Consider the following 17,849-nt stretch of genomic DNA (forward strand, 5'->3'; position numbering starts at 1 on the left):
TGAGCAAAAGTACTTAAGGAAAGTGCCTAGGCTTTGAGTTCACACTACAAGACTTCTACCCACCCACAAAGAAAATGTATTCCCAAATATGTGTTCTTTCATGTTTTCTTTCTTTTTTGGGGGCGGGGTCCGGTCGCGGGGCCTGAACTCTGGGCCTGGGCACTGTCCCTCAGCTCTTCAGCTCAAGGTTAGTGCTCTACCACTTGAGCCACAGCACCACTTCTGTTTTTTTTTTCTTTTTGCTTATGTGGTGCTGAGGAATCAAACCCAGGGCCTCATGCATGCAAGGCAAGCACTCTACCACTGAGCCACCTTCCCAGCCCTTCTTTCATGTTCTCTGAATGTTTCATAAACTTGTGGATGAAAGATGATGAGACAGATTTTACTCCTGTACACATTTTGTAATAAACAAGGAGTGTTATCTTTCAACATATATTCCATTCAGAAACTCAACTGGAATAGTAATAGTGTTATAATGCATGGACCACACATATAGTGGAAGAGCAGTAGAGAAGTCAGTGCTCTCATGTCCTTGGCTTCAAGCATGATAGCCTTTCCCCATCTATCACTACCAAACCACTTTGGATGATCTCAGTCAAATCTCAAAGGTCCAGAGCTCTTATTTCTGAGAAGAGTTTGTTCAATTTCCTCCAACAACCATTCCTTAATGTAAATGATACAAGTCAACAACTTCAGTATCTTAATTATTTCTCAAGCCTGGAAGTAATTGATACCTATCACTTTTGTCCAACCTTTCAATATGAAGGTACATCATCCCTACGCAATACAATGAGAGGATGAGAAATGCTGGTTCAGTGGGTGGTTTTCCATTACACCTAGTTTAATTCTGCCATAAAGGGTTGCTCTATAAATCACAGAGGTTTCTGCCAAAAGTTTTCCTACATTGGGTTTCATTTTGTGTGAGTGCTCCAATGCTGACTGAAGGGTGATTTCTACTTGAAAGACCTCCTCTAATGTTCACTAGACATTCTGTCATGTCTCCAGGTCTCTGAAACCTGTAGAGACATGACTTCTGGCTAAATATTTGTCTACATTTATTATATTTACTTTTTCTTTCCTGTTTATATTCTTGGATGCACTGAGGACTGACTTCACAGTAAAAGTCATTGCATATTTGTTATATTTGTTAGTTTTCTTTTCTCTTATGGGACTCATTTCTCTGATGAACACTGAGGTATGACTTCGAAGTAAGATTTTCTACATTGGTATTATCCATAAGTTTTCATTCTTGTTTGTGCTCTATAAACACTCATCCATTCATGTCTTCTTAGTGAAGGACTTTTTGAATACTTGTTACATTCATAAGGTTTCTCTCCTGTGTATTTGCTGATGAAAATTTAAGTATGATTTCTTCTCAAAAAAATTCCACATATTTTATTCATAAGATTTTTCTCTGTGTGCATTCAATGTTGAACACTGAGGTATGCCTTCTGTGAGAAAGACTGCACATTTGCTATAATCACAAGTCATATATCCTGTTTGGGTTCTCTGATAAAAAGCTGATTTTTCTTCCAGGTGAAATATTTTCCATATTTATCAAATTCCTAAGGTTTCTCATCTGTGTGGATTCTTTTATGCCTGATGATCTGTGAACTCCATGTGAAGGACTTGCCATATTTCTTACATTCATATGTTTTCTCTCCTGTGTGTGTTCTCTGATGGACAGAAAGGTGTGTCTTACATAGGAAATACTTTCCACATTTGGTACATTCATAAGATTTCTCTCCTGTGTATATTCCCTGATGGACATTAAGATGTGCCTTCTGGGTGAAAGACTTTCCACATGCATTATATCCATAAGGTTTCTCCCCTGTGTGTGTACTCTGATGAACAGTAAGGTCTGATTTCTGGGTGAAAGTCTTTGCACAAACATTTCATTTTTAACATTTCTCTCCTGTGTGTGTTCTCTGATGATAACAAAGGTGTGTCCTCTCAGTAAAACACTTTCCACATTTTTTACATTCATTAGGGTTTTCTCCTGTGTGTATTCTTTGATGGGCAGTAAGTTATAACTTATGTCTGAAATACTTTCCACATTTTTTACATTCATATAGTTTCTCTCCTGTGTGTGTTCTCCGATGAACTGTAAGGTCTGAATTTTGGGTGAAAGACTTTGAATACGCATTACATTCATAAGTTTTCTCTTCTGTATGTGTTCTCTGATGGAGAGTTAGGTGTGACTTACATATGAAATACTTTCCACATTCATTACATTCATAAGGTTTCTGTTCTGTGTCAGTTATCTGATGCTTTTTGGGACCTAACTTCAGAGTGGAAATTTTCCTACATTCTTCATATTCATAGAGTTTCTCTTCTCATGGTGTTTTAGGTTGACAAGTCAGTTCTGACTTCTTAGAGATAGATTTTGCACATTGCTTACACTCATCAGGCTTCTCTGGATATTTCCTCTGAGGTTTTGTAAGGTGTAAATCCTTACTGATTGAATTCTTAATTCAATACCTGTATAAGAATTCTCTCCTGTGTGTCTTTTCTGATTCATAGTGTCTGTACACCTTAAGTGGAATGTTTTTCCACATATAGTGCTTTCAGGTGTTTTGCTCCCTCCCTGACAAATTTCTTGGGCAAGAAGAGCAGACTTATCATATTCTTCTCTATATTCATTATGGTTATAAGCAGGATCTCTGACACAAACCCAATTATGTGGAAAGAATATGGTCTCTGAGTTTAAAATCTTCCCTCCTCCATATTCAAAATACTGAAGCTCATTTGTACTCTCATAATTTTGACTAAAAGGCTCCAAATGTATAACGAATTGTTTATCTATAGGAGACAGACCAGGCATATATGTAGCAGGCATCTCACCAGGCTCGCAATAAGGGAACATGTTCTGATGCTGAATGAACTCTACCTTCCTCACCCTTAAGGAGTTCTCGTCATTCCTATTCAGCTCTGGCTTCTGTTTTGAGGCCAAGTTAGAAGTTGTTAGTAATCTCACTCTTTGCTCCACTCTGTTACTATTCATGACAGCCACTTCACACAGACATTCATCTGAACCTTCCTGGTACATTGTAATCACATCCTCCATTACTTGAACATTTAAAATGAGTCATGAAACAAAAAAAACAAAAACATAAATGAGATCTTTATTGTAAAGGTAAAGATATTTTCCCATACTGTTAGTGATTTTAAAGTACTAAAATAGGTATTGATTTATGAGAGATATATTTCTTTCTCCATAATATATTGATTAAGAAACTAATACTAATATTTTATGATGGAATTTTTTCTGCTTCAGTTCTCTTGTCTTTTTTATATCAGAGGAATTATTTTCACAAATTACTAAAGTATTTACTGCTAGCATTTTAGGCTGCATATGGTCATATGTAGTATTCTTGGTTTTTTTCTGAAGTATTGCGTTGCTTGATCTTAGGGGACTAGCTGCTTTATGTTTTTTTCCTTAAAATAATATATATTATGCTACTCTACATCTTAAATATTAGGAGAAGAGTATTTTCTAATTTTGGAGATCATACCTTTTTTTTATACAAGCCTTTTGCCTGTCACCTGAGGGTAAGGTTTTATACACACACCTCTTCGGTTCTAACTTCCCACAATGAATTATTTTAAGTATCTTAGTAATTTTAAAATTTGTTTCTCTACTTTTTAGACCAAGTTTCATCAAAATTTACTCCTGCCCCTCAAACCCATGGAAGCTCAAAGATTCTCCAGCTCACCACCTAGTTAATCATTCTCTCTAGACTAAAACTTTGATTCTGTATCCTGGTGACTCCCCACCTTATCATTATCAGAGGATAGAAGTCCTGATATATTCATATCGTATACCTGCCTTGTCCTAGTTTCAAAGAAAATGAAATCTCATTTTCGACATTTCTAATTTTCTTTTTTGTCAGAACAATTTCCACACCGAGAAAGAATTGCTAACTTTAACTTTATTGCCATTCACAGTTCAGTATGTATCTACATGCATTTTTGATTCACAAATCTAACACAAAGAATCACCTAGTTCTCTGCAACACATGGGACTCAGGGGAATTAGGAATATTATTGGTCAGTACAGAGCATGATGAACTTACCAACTCAGTACTGGATCCAAGATCGCTATGGAACTTGCCTTGACTCACCTGTGAAATTCTTTTTTTTTATTGTGAAAATACTGTACAGAGGGATTACCATTACATGGGCAAGATAATGAGTACATTTCTTATCAAGCATTGTTGCCTCCTCCATTGTTTCCCATTCCCGTCCCTTCCCATCCCCACCACCGGCCATCCTACCCAACCCTCTCCCCTCCCAGTCTCCCCAACCAAAGTTGTAAAGTTCATTTTTAGACATAACGACTTGTACATCTCATTGTTGCAATGGGTACAACTGCATCCTTATTTAAATGAGTTGTTTTCTCCCTTCCCCTCCACAAATTATACCAACATCAAATACAGTGTAGGCAGGGTTTATACCATGGGGGAGGGACATACAAAGGAACAAAGAAATAATCTTATAAATATGTTAGGAAACAATCACATGAAAGAAAAAATATTGAATACTTATCTTGGGTTTCATTTCCCTAACATCAACTTATCTGACTTTTTCTGCTTGACTCACACATAGTTATTGCAAATAAGGGAAACCATTGGGCCTATGTTTCTTTGGGCCTGGCTTGCTTCACTTAATATAATTTTTTCTAAGTCTTTCCATTTCCTAAGAAATGGGGCAATGCCATTCTTTCTGATAAAGGCATAGAATTCCATTGTGCATATATACCACATTTTCTTGAGCCATTCGTCTACTGAGGGGCATGTGGGTTGGTTCCATATCTTAGCTATGGTAAATAATGCAGCAATAAATATACTGGTGCTGGGAACTTTAGGGTGTTCTTGTTTGTGATCATTTGGGTAAATGCCCAAAAGTGGGTTTGCTCAGTCATAGGCGAACACTATGTGGAATCTTTTGAGGAACCTCCATACTGCTTTCCAAAGTGGTTGAACAAGTTTACACTCCCACTAACAATGCAGTAAGGTTCCCTACTGTCCACACCCCTCCAGTATCTGTTATTATTAGACCTGTGAAATTCTAGTCTGAGGCTTCTCCCATATATGGCTTTTCATCTTGCTCCAGCTTGACAATTAAATGAAGTTTAGAAACACAGTGCCCTGTTAATAAGAAAGAGTGGGGACCTATTGCTCATGCTGTGTCAAACTATTTAATGCTAGCATTTTAGGCTGCATATTGTCGTATTTAGTATTCTTGGTTTTTTTCTGAAATATTGTTTTGCTCAATCTTAGGGGAATAGCTGCTTTGTGTTGTTTTTTTCCCCTTAAAATAATACATATTATGCTACTCTACTTCTCAAACATTACGAGAAGAGTATTTTCTAATTTTGGAGATCGTACCTTTTTTAAATACAAGCCTTTGCCTGTCACCTTAGGGTAAGGTTTTATACCCACATCTCTTCAGTTCTAACATCCCACTATATATATATACCCACTCTATATATATATATATATATATATATATATATATATATATATATATATATATATATATATATGTGTGTGTGTGTGTGTGTGTGTGTGTGTAGTGTGTGTATGTATATGTATATATATATGTATGTATATGTGTGTGTGTGTGTGTGTGTGTGTGTGTGTGTGTGTGTGTGCGTGCAGTGGTTCATGCCTGTAATACAGGCTGCTTCAAAGTCTGATGCCTGAGGCTTTCATTTTGAAGCCAGTAATGCCAGTAAAGTCTCCATGAGACACTTATTCAAATTAAGCACTCATAAACTGGAAGTGCAGCTAGGCTCAAACTAATAGAATGTTAGCCTGGAGAAAAAGAACTGAGTTCAAGCCACACAACCTTCAATGTTTAAACCAATGCTGAGGGAAAGTCAACCATCAAGCCAGTGAGAAATGAGAAAGATTTGGAGCAACCTGGTAAACAGAATATCTGAGATCTTACAGCTATTTTGACCTAGTTCTCATAAGATAACATCCTATGTTAATCATTTTTGTTTTTAAATTTCTAGATATAAAAGTGTGGTCATAGATAGCCAGATGCTTCCTTCATAAGTAAAAAAGAACTGCTAGCATGAACTTTCATGAACATCGCCTACTTCCTATAATACCAATTATATATTTATTAGTATAAAATATTTCTTAACCAGCTTTGCATTTTAATAGGCCTTAAGGTTAGGATGAATGTAAATAGATAGAGGCTTGAGGAACTTTCAAGAAAAACCCCCCAAAATGTGAAACATGACCACCACAAGAAGGATAGAGTAAAAAATATGAAGAGGGACATGATCTAAAAAAAAAATAGAAGAAAAGTTTTAACAATTGCAATAAAATATGGCACTAATTTCTTGTTCAGTGCTTAAAAGGAAAGATTTTTTATTCCCAAAATGAAATCCATTACAAATGAACAATGGCCAACAATCCCTCCAATACAGTCATGCTTGAAAATATCAGAGGTGAATGATGCATAACACACAAAAATGAATGAAAATATATCTGTAAAGTGTTGAAAGAAAATAGACTTCAATATACAATCCAGTGGGGAAAGGGCCTCTTCTAACAAAATACATTGAAGGTATTTCTAGGGAAAGAGAATGCTTCATTAATACATCTTCATTTTAAGTGTTACAATAAATTATCCTGCTTCAAGTGAAAAAAATTGACAACTTATATCTACATAGAGGACAAGATTATTAAAATGGTAAATGTGTAGGTAAAAGAATGTATAGAATACATATTGTATATAATTCCTCTTGTGGAAGGAAAACATAGGACTATATTCATGATTCATAAGCATGAAACTTCAATATGCAAACATATAAGTGTATTAAAAACAAAATACATTAACTGGGCATATAGATCAATTAATATTGTACTTGCCTGCCAAATATGAAGGCTTGAGTTCAAAGAATTAATTCTACAAAAACACTTAAAAGGGGAATAGATTTAGGTTATAAATATGATTATTCTATTGAAAAGTAACTATATTATGCCAGATAGAGCTACTGTGAGAATACTGTAAAATTTTAATGTTCTTAGTAAAAGTACAGTGAAGTACCTCCAGCAAGTTAATTTACTATGTGTCCCTAGCAAAGAATGTGAAAGGGTAGGAAATTTGTGTGCTTGAAGTTCAATAGTATAACAATTTTCCTGCACATGGTACTTCTTCTGAAGCTCTATGCTTCAGCCTGAGAATGGCCTTTGTTTTTTACATAAAAATCTCTGGTTATTTCTTTATAAAGTAAATTTTCAATCAAATTACCAACTAGATTATAACGACTTTATAATATCCTTTCCAAAAAAATCTTGCAGGCCTTCCATATTTTGAGTTGCACAAATTCAATGGAACATAGAAACAAATGTTTGAAAAAGTATAGCACCTGTATTGAGCATGCAGTCTTATTTTTATCCTATGAACAATCCAGTATAACAACTATATACATCAGATTTAATTTGTAATAGAGGTGGTTCACATTGTATAGGAGAATACCTGCATGTTATATGAGAGGTGATTTACAGTGAAATGGAGGTTTGCAGATTACATAGAAGCAAAATAAGAAATAAATATGAGACGAGGAAGCAGATAATAAATTATACTAACATCAAATACAGTGAAAAGAGAGGTTATAATATGGGGGAGGGACATACAAAGCAACAAAAAAGTCACATGATACCTTGTAAATACATTAGAAACAATACTAATGAAGAAAAACCACTTGTGTCCCTATTTTGGGGTTCATTTTGCTTAACATCATCTTATCTATGTCCTCTTTAGAGAAGTTTCTCTTTAAGTCTTTAGCCCACTTATTTATCGGGCAGTTGTTTCTTTGAGGATTTGCTGTTGAGGGATTTAACTTTTTTGAGTTCTAAGTATATTTTAGATATGAGACCCTTGTCTACTGTATGACTAGTGAAGATCTTATCCCAATCCATGGGCTTTCTATTCATCTTGCTGCATGTAGAAGCTCCATAGTCTCATGTAATCCCATTTGTCCAACCTTTCTTTGATTTATTGTTTTTCTGGGTCTCTATTAAGAAAATTTCAGCCTGTGTTTAGAAGCCCTAGATTTTCTCCTGTTCCTTCCTGTAATGTTTTCAGGGTGTGTGCTTTAATTTCCAGGTCTTTTATTCCTATAGAGTTGATTCTGTTGCAGGGTGATATATACAGTTCTATCTTAAGTTTTCTACAGGTGATTATTCAATTTTGTTAGCACCATTTACTGAAATGGCTGTCTTTCTTCCATTGTAGTTCTTTAGCTCCCTCCTCAAAGATTAGGTGGCTATAGATCTGTGGGTTCATTTCTGGTCCTCAGGTCTATTCTTGTGCCAGTACCAAGCAGATTTGATCACTATGGTTTGTAGTAAAGTTCGAAAGTTGGAATTGATATTCCTCCAGTGCTCTTCTTTCTGCTAAGGATTCTGTTTGTTTTTTGGGGTCTTTTATTATTTCATATGAATTTTTGGATTGCTTCTTCTATTTGATTGAAGAATGAGATTAGGTATTGAGAGCTATATCACTTTGAATTTGTAGATAGCCTTTGGCAGTATTGCCATTTTCAAGATGATAGTTCTCCCAATCCAAGAACAGGGGAGTTTTTCCACTTGCTTAGTTCTGCTTTAATTTACTTCTTCATGTTTTTAAAGTTTTTTTCATAGAGGTCCTTCACCTCTTTTGTTATGTTAACTCCTAAGTATTGCATTTGGGGGGGGGGGCTATTACAAAACAGGTTGCTTTCCTAATTTCAGCCGCATCTTCTCTTTATTGGCATACAGGAAAGCCATTGATTTCTAAGGGTTAATTTTATACCCTATTACTTTGGCAAGGTTTCCGGTGAGCTCAAGTAACTTGGGAGTGGAGTCCATGGGGTACTTTAAATGCAACATAATGTCATTTGCAAAAAGGGAGAGTATTACTTCATCTTTCCCAATTTGGATCCTTTTATTATTACATCTTGTCTTACTGCCCTAGCTAGGCATTCTAATACTACGTTGAAGAAGGGTAAGAGTGAGTAAACACCCTTGCCTCCTTCCTGAATTTAGAGGAAATGGCTTTAACTTTCTCCCAGTAAGTATATTGCTGATTGTAGTTTTGTCATAAACTGTCTTTATTATATTGAGGAATGTTCCATGGATTCCAAGTTTTTCAAGAGCTTTCATCATAAAGGGAGAAGCATATGCAGTAAGAGGAGAATAGAGACCTTGTTTCCAAGTGTAAGAGAGAGAAAATAATTCAAAGAAAGGTTATGTAGGGAATAGCTTAGAGACCTAGATGAAGATAAGAAAAGAAGTTTGTATACAAGTGTATTGGAGAGACTTGCTGAGATTTGAAAAAGTTTTATTCAAATAGTATTGGAAAAAACACTTCATCTATCACTGGTAATTATTGTTTACACACTTAGGATGAGATCTTACTTTGTGTATATAAGTAGAAATGGTATCCCTAATGCAGTAGTATAATGTGGAGAGAAATGAAAAGGAGAAAGGAAAAAAATTATAAATTAGAAGATGAAAAGTCAGAGAAAATACTAAATAATAATGAAAAATAGAAGATTTAAGTGAAATAGCAAATCCTAAAACACAATACACAAATAAAAACAAACAACAAACAATCATACATAGATACAAACAAAACAAAACAAATACAAAAACAGACCTAAAGAGAGGTTTTTTCAGGCTGTTTGTAGGAGCTTGAGTCTTTACGAAATCCTCAAAGTCAATTCTTGATTGAACTTGTATGCTTTACAGTAGTCCACTTTCCTTGTGGCTTGGTTGGGAACAGATGGCCTTTTGACAAGGGAGGATGCCTGCTGTCTAGAGTCCCACTCTCAGTCCTGGTGGCAGGGAGTTTTGAAGTTTCAGGCTTGTAGACTGCTATCACAGGCCTGGAGCTGTGTTCCCAGGATGTCCCAGGTAGCCAGAGGAGCCTTAAAAACAGAGTATGTCTATGTTCTGCTCTCATGTGATCCCTCCCTTTATAAAGGGCACTTGGGTCAGAGGGCTTTGGGGTCCCACAGAAATTTGCCACACCAAGGGAGTGGACCCAGTTGGGTTACTCACAACGTCTATAGCTGGTGGTGCACTGGAGCACAGAGTCTGGGTCTGTGCTCTGGTTTCCAGAACAGAGTTGGCAGGTTCTCAGTTGGAGGGTCTGGGTGTTGGCAAGTCCAGGTGGGGGTGGCATCTGCTGCAGCTGAAGGGTCTCATGTGTGGCGTGCAGAGTCCTGGTGGTGTGAGGACTTGGTGGAGCTTGGTTTGGTGGCCTGGTGTGGGCAACAGGGGCCATGCTGGTCTGCAACAGAGGCTGTGTCATGTGGGGGTGCAGCCTTGGGGGTGGCTGCCTGTTGCCGCGATCCATGTCAGCAGCAGTACCCACAGCAGCATGATGCTGCAGTGGCAGTCAGAGCCAGGATTCAGCACCTTTTGGTGGCAGGGAGGAAGCAGGTCCCAGCAGAGCGTCCAGTTGGCAGGTCGGTCCACCCAAGGAGCAAGGGATTTATGGGGCTTTGGTTTCCTGGGGGCCATGTGAGGGGTTAGTGGGTGTCCACAGGGATGCTGCAGGTGCTGCAAGTATGGGCTGAATTTAGGGGCTTACCCGGTGGTGCCAATTTCTGGCAATTGTATTGGTGGGATTACTGAATTCCCTCCTTCCCTGTAGTAGTCCTGAGAGGGCATGTTGGAGTGGGGGCCAATTGCCTACCTGGAAGTCTTCACCAGATTCCTTCTTACTTTCTGCAGGTCTGGTGTTGAGGGCTTTCAGTGTTTGGGTGCTCTTCTTCAAGTTCATAGACAGTTCCAGATTAGCTTGAGGAGCTCCATGGTGCAGCTGCTCCACAGGGGTCCCATTCATTCTTTCTCTTTTTGCTTTCCTTATTTTCCTGCTGGGATAGTCCTCTTGTAGTAGGAAAAGTGTCCACATATTTAGAGTTTGATTGGAGTAGATCTCTTGAAGTGAAGTGTGGCTGGCCCCTAGATCTTCTTTTAGTCAGACACACATAGTTGGACTACATGTGCGAGCGCTGCCATCTTCTTCAACTCTTCTTCCTAAACCCCCGTTCTTGTGTACAAGGAAATACAGAAGTTATTGTTTCACTGGACTCTGAATTTGAAAGAACTTCAAACTGTGAAGAACAACCTGAGCAGCACATTCTAGAGGAATAGTGGCAAAGGAACAGATAGCACATTTGAACAGAACATGGGAGGGCCTCTCCTGTGAGGAAATCAGTCACCTGCCCACAGGAGGCTGCAATGTCCCAAATGCCAGTGTTGGAAAGGAGTTTAATTTTCTTGAGGCACTTTTCAGTGGAATCCTTGCGCTTCCATTGTTCCTTTACATTCTGAAGTTTGGTAAGCAGCAACATGCTTAACAGAAACAAGCCTTGTTTCCCACAACACTGGCTGCTGCAACTTTGCACACTCTTAAGGAACTTATTGAAAATCACCTTTAGCAGGTACAGTAATTACAGGGATGGGCTGTTGTAGAGCTCAGCGTTTGCTACATTGATGGTGACAAGTGTTATCTGTCAGTTGTAGGAAGCTTCTGGACTTGCTTGACCAACAGCCAATGTGAGTCTAACAGCAGGAATCTTACTGGGCAACTCTAAGTGGGGGAGCTCTTACATTAGTATATATGTTCAAATACAATGAGATTTTTACTTAGAAGAGCTGGAGATTTTTAACATTTTTAGAGTGATCCAATCAGCTCCTTGAACACAGATGGCAGGAGTATTCAGCTGCTAACTGCTACCAAGGATAGAATCCTGATTAGAATGATAGGCAGTTTAAGTCAGTGATGAGATGAAGACAAATTGAAGGCTTCAAGTAGTCTTAAAGATTTTAAAGAACACACCATTCAATGGAAGTGGCACTGTGGTTGAAAATGCTAGAGCTCTAGACTGAGAAGAAAATGCTCATGGACATCTCCCAGGCACTGATTCCAAGGCCTAAAGCCAATCTTAACCTAAAAAAAAATCCTACAATTCAAATGACAATGTACTTCATCATCTTATTATGAAAAGTCCTCTGAAGTTCTTTATTCAAGTTTTATACAAAAGAAAATGTTTGGAATACTTGGAACATTCTGTAAAAGTTTAGGTAAAGGAGTCTGTAAGGCATTGTGAGGTTAATTGGGAAACTGGGTCCTGAAAGGCCATAGTGGTCAAGGCTAAAATGTGTGTTAGAGGAATGGAAACAAAAAGCTTGATTTTCTATGGATAGACATTCTACCAAACCTTTTAAACAGGTTTGGCTGTGTCGCTGGTGCTACATTTGGTACTTTTGCTTCTCTCTGTAAAACTTGGAGACGTTTTTATGTAATAAAAAAATCGCTTTTGCTTCACTATCTATGCAGTGTTAATAGTTTACCAAAGGATCTTCTGTGGTCACTAGGCCCCAGATGTAGTATAAATAATAAGACTCATGTTCTTATAGTTAATTAAACTGGGTTCCATCCATTTGTAGGTTCTCAAGTAAGTTAGGATGGAGAGAAATTAGAGAGGCTGTTGCATTAAGAAAGTAACAACTAACACACATTGCAAATATGTTTAAAGGGTCTTTCTTCAGTTTTTAGCCTTTCCCTATAAAATTGTGTTAAGTCATAGGACGATGAGAATTTTTCAATTACAAAAATCATTAAGAGGCATGGACCCATTTGTTGGTAAAGAAAAAATGCATTTGTGGGGCTGGAATTGAAAAATTGAAAAAAAGAATTGAGGAAATAATGCATCTTCCTGTTTTTAATTCCTCTTGCAGGACTGCATGAAGGAAACAATCCTGCTCAGTGCAATCAAGTCCCAGTTGAAGAAAATGGGATATCAATTGCTAAGGCCAGTAGCAATATTACCACTGTCAAGGTGAATGACTAGCTTAGCAAATCAATGAACACTAGCGACATGTCTTTGATGTCATTGGAATGAGGTAAGAAATACCCTAAAATTGCTTTCTACACTCACAAATCTTCACAGAGCTCGGAAACTAAGCATACTCTTCCTCTACAGTGATTTAGCAGTTTTATAAAATTGCAGATTCATATTTGGTGATTAGAAAGAAAAATTGGAAATTGGGTTCTCTGCATTAAAAGAGATGTATCATTAGTTTAAAAATGGTATGCATTAGATTAGTTTTGGTTTTTTAGTACTGGGAATCACATCCAGAGCCTCTGGTAAAGAACTGCTACATTGCTACTTGTTTTTCTTTGAGACTCAGTCTTCCTATGTTACCTAGAATGGCCTTTATCTCCTGAGCTTGAATGATCCTTCCTGCTCAGCCTGAGAAGTTGCCGGACTATAGTTGAACCAATGAGCCTGGAAAGATTAGGCCTACACATTTAATTTGAGAAGAGTTCCTGCAGAGCTTTTTGTCAATGTCTAGTGCATTGGGGTCCCTGGGTAAGGGTCACAAAATAACCAGGACACAGGGGATACAGCATGTAAACAGCAATTGCCACTGCATGCTGTGCTTTATTGTTAGTGGGTATTAAAAGACAAGCAAGCATAATCTTTGCCAAGATTTGGTCAGAAGACATTCACACAAAAATTTCAACAGATACATTTTTACTTGACCTATGAGGCAATGTCTAGGTATATTATTATCTAAATTATTTTAGAGCAAGCTCAAACCACTTCTCCAATCTCAGGAAAATGCTTGACCAGCTGTTCATCTATGCTTAAGCAAGCAGAAGAGCCACTTCCTCAGCTCTCAGGAGTCTGTGAGGTGTCTGGAGATAGGGAGAGAGAACGTTTTCCCTCTCTAGCTTTCCTAATCCCAAACACAGTCCTCAGATAATCCTGAGGCTGGAGCCTGCATCATTCTGCTCCTTCAACACAGACCCTGAGTCTTCACAATTTCCTTCTTTTTTCTTTTGTTTTAAAAGTAAAGCTTTCCACAGGGTTATCATAGAAGCTTGCATTGGTTTCATAAAAATCAAATATAACAGCACAAGGGCAAACAGAATAATAACATAATTCCCATACCATTAGCAGTATGTGAAATGCTTTGTAGTATTCCTTTCGGATCCAATCCTTCCAACTGTTTAATGAATGTATCAGCAATATTAGAAGCATCATCATTTGCAAATTGTTTACCAACAATATCATGTACATTAAATTGTAACTGAGCGATCAATTGAGCAGCAGTAGAATTTCCAGATAAATACTGCTGTATTACATTCCAATCATGTATAGATTCATTATATTTTACATTAGTAATGCAAAAGGTAGTCGAATTTCAATCACATTTTAACAATAACTGTTTTTTCACAACCAATAATTTTTTTCCTAACCATCCCACTGTCTAAGAATATTAATCTGTGTTTGTCATTGAGCATCAATTTCTACCTGTGAGACCCACAATTCATGTGAATCCCAGTGCCATTCTTCCACAAAGTGTTTAGTTTGTAAGGAAGTGTGCAGGGCAATTCCAGACACTGCAGCAACAGTGGTAATAACAATTAAGCTTAAAATCACAGCCACAATGGCTCCAATCATACGTTTTGTACATTTTAGTAGTTTGGTAAAAAATTAAATAACAACACTATCCAAAGGATTTTAGGACCATTCTCTTCCTAATTTAACAGGTAGCCAAATATAAGTTCTTTGTTGTAAAATCATAATACTATCACTGCATTAAAATTAAGAGAGGAATTAACACAAGAATATAGGCGACAATTGAAACAAGAAATAGTAGGAGAAAATGTAAAGTTTCCCACCAAAAATACATAAGGCAGGGGTACACAAGCAGTTACATTATAAGATTTATACAAAGTAAAATTATAAGTGGACGCAGAGTTCGCTGTCCTCGAAAACGATCAATTTGATAGCATCATGGGTCAGCGCGACCTTCCAAAGATGAGTCTGAGCAGCAGTGGGTGCAGCCATGAAAGTCCATCGAACATCTGCAATGCCTCCATCTCCCCAGGCCATCAATTGAGCTCCAGTAAGCGATCCATTAATGGCATCTGGCATCCTAGTAACGTTTGATAAATCACATCTGGTAATATTCCATTCTGAACATGTGTAAAAAAAACTGTCCAAAAGGTCCCCAATCAATGAAATTATTGAACATTTTTCCAAATGTTCCTCTGCACTCTTGCCACACAAAAGGCTGATATTTCAAATCAATATAAGTAAAATCAGGGCACATAGGTAAGGATAACTCACCATCAAAGGTGACACTTTCCCAGCTACTATTAATGGACCAAGTACTTAATCGCTGTAGCTGTGTTCTAGAATTGGAAGTGTGTTTCCCAGGTAAAACCCAATGTTGCCAATTCATAACTAAACATGGAGGAGGCCCCAAACAAACAGGCAAGGAATAAGTATAGTAAGTAAAATTTAAAAAGCTACCATCATCCTTATTGTAAAATGTCAAATTATTCCAAGGAGAAGATAAAATAGCAGGAACAGAATAGACAGTTATATCCATGTCTCCCCAAACAACAGGTTCCAATAAAGGAGGGTTAGGAACAAAGGCCCAATAACTTACATTAGCATTAGCATGGACAGAGTTTACAGTAAGCATGGCACACATGGCCAGGAACAAATTCTCAGCCATGACAGGTTTACCAGTACATTGTAACATCTTTTGTCCTTCTCCAGTCAACTTTTTAACCTGCCCCCAGGTGGGCAGCGGGACTGCCAACTGACGCTGATGGCGACGTCATCCCACAGCCAAGTGAGCCATGGCCTGCACAGGGATTTCTTCTTCCTGAACTGGTGGCTGATTCATTGCAGGATACCGGGCTGTCCTCACTGGGTCGCGTCTGTATCCATTGTGCAGGAAGCCAGTATTGTTTGCCATCCTGTGTAGACACAAAACCATACCCTCACCCCTTATGTAATAATGTGCCTGGTTGCCATTCTGCATCCAATGCAATCTTAATCCATACGGGAGCATTTAAATGTTTTTCAGAAATTTGTTCAAAATGGCACTCAGCTCTAGTTAAAATATCTCCTTGTGGTAAGTTTAAAAAATTAAGAACAAAAAGAGCTTGATGTAAAATTGTTTTAGGATTTTGCATGGAAAACCACAAAATACCCATACCTTCATCCAACCTTTTCCTCCTTTTTAATTTTTTAATTTGTTGTTTTAGTGTGCCATGAACTCGTTCAATAATGGCTTGTCCTTGGGGGTTATATTCTATTCCTGTAATATGTACCACATCATAAAGTTTACAAAATCTTTTAAATTTAATACTTTTATAGGCTGGTCCATTATTAGTCTTTATTTTGGCAGGCACTCCCATAATAGCAAAAGCTTCCAATAAGTGTTCTATTACATGGTTAACAGTTTTTCCCGTAAGGGCAGAAGCCCAAACAAATTTAGAATAAGTATCTATTGTAACATGTACAAAGGAAAAACGGCCAAAGGCTTGTACATGGGTTATATCCATTTGTCAGAGCTCATTAGGTTGTAATCCTCGAGGATTTACTCCAGCAGGTACAACTCTCAAATGCATTGGTCTGCAGATAGGACACCTTTTTATAATTTGTTTAGCTTGAGAATAAGGTATTTTATAATGCATATGTAAATGGCCAGCATTTCTATGTAAATGAGCATGATCCTGTTCAGCAGAAGCAAAACTAACTAATTTATCAACCTGATTATTGCCATATACAAGGTACCCAGGTAATGAAGAGTGAGCCCTAATGTGAGTTACAAACACTTTGGAATTACGTTGTTATAGTAATGCTTGTAATTGTTCAAATAATTGGTTTAGCTGAGGTTTAGATGACTAAGTAACAGCAGTGACTATATTAGTCACAACTCCTACAGCATAGGCAGAATCAGTAACAATATTAATATCTCCCACAAAATCTTGTAACACCTTAATAATAGCAAAATGTTCATTTTGTTGAACTGATGTTAAAGTAGTTGTTTGTACTCAATATTTATTTGTTGTCCAATAAACATGTTTTGTTTTGGAGCCATCTGTAAAAACAGTAAGAGCAGTGGGAATAGGGGCCTTGGAAATTATATCATTAATGACAATTTGTTGTTTACGCAAGCAATCCCACAATCTACCTTTGGGAAAATGATAAGAAAATTGCCCAGTAAAATTTACTAATGCTATTTGTAGCATTTTAGACATGTTTAACAAATATTTTACTTGGTCTTTTGGCAAAAGAAAAATAATTTTAAATAAATCATACTCCGATAGGGTAAATACCCGTTGCCTGGCCTGTTGAATAATAATTGCCAACTGTTGTTCATAAGGCATAATATTTTTTGTAAATCTATGCCATGTATAAATCCATTCTAATGGTAGCTCATCTTGTCCTATAATTTTTGCTGGTTATTTTTATGTATCCAAAATATATAAATTTATGGGTTGATTTATCATTACTCGATGTAAAAACATTTTTTTATTCTCTGTTCTACAAATTGTAATTTTTTTTTCAGCTTCCTTAGTTAAAGTTCTTTTGCTATGTAAATCAGGCTCCCCTTGTAACAAAGAAAACAAATTATGTAACTGATAAGTAGGAATTCCTAAGGTGGTAACATCCAATTAATATCTCCTAATAGCTTTTGAAAATCATTTAACGTATGTAATTGATCACGTCATAATGACATTTTTGAGGTGCTACTGTTTGTCTAAAAACAACATATCCTAAATATTTTACCACCGTATCTTTTTGTATTTTTTCAGGTGCTATTATTAATCCAAAATTTTTAAATATAGAGGGAAAGCATCTTTTATAGGAATTTTTTATTGTTTATTTTTGATCTATACTCCCTTGCCCAGTGCTCCCCTTTTTTACATTTAGGGCAAATTTTCGGTCCTCTCTTGTTAACATCAGTAGCCTTTTTACACTTTTTTTTATATGCCCCATTTGACCATATCCA

This window comes from Dipodomys merriami, unplaced genomic scaffold (genome assembly GCF_024711535.1).
Source record: "Dipodomys merriami isolate MVZ:Mamm:240054 unplaced genomic scaffold, mDipMer1.0.p SCAF_130, whole genome shotgun sequence".
NCBI lineage: Eukaryota > Metazoa > Chordata > Mammalia > Rodentia > Heteromyidae > Dipodomys > Dipodomys merriami.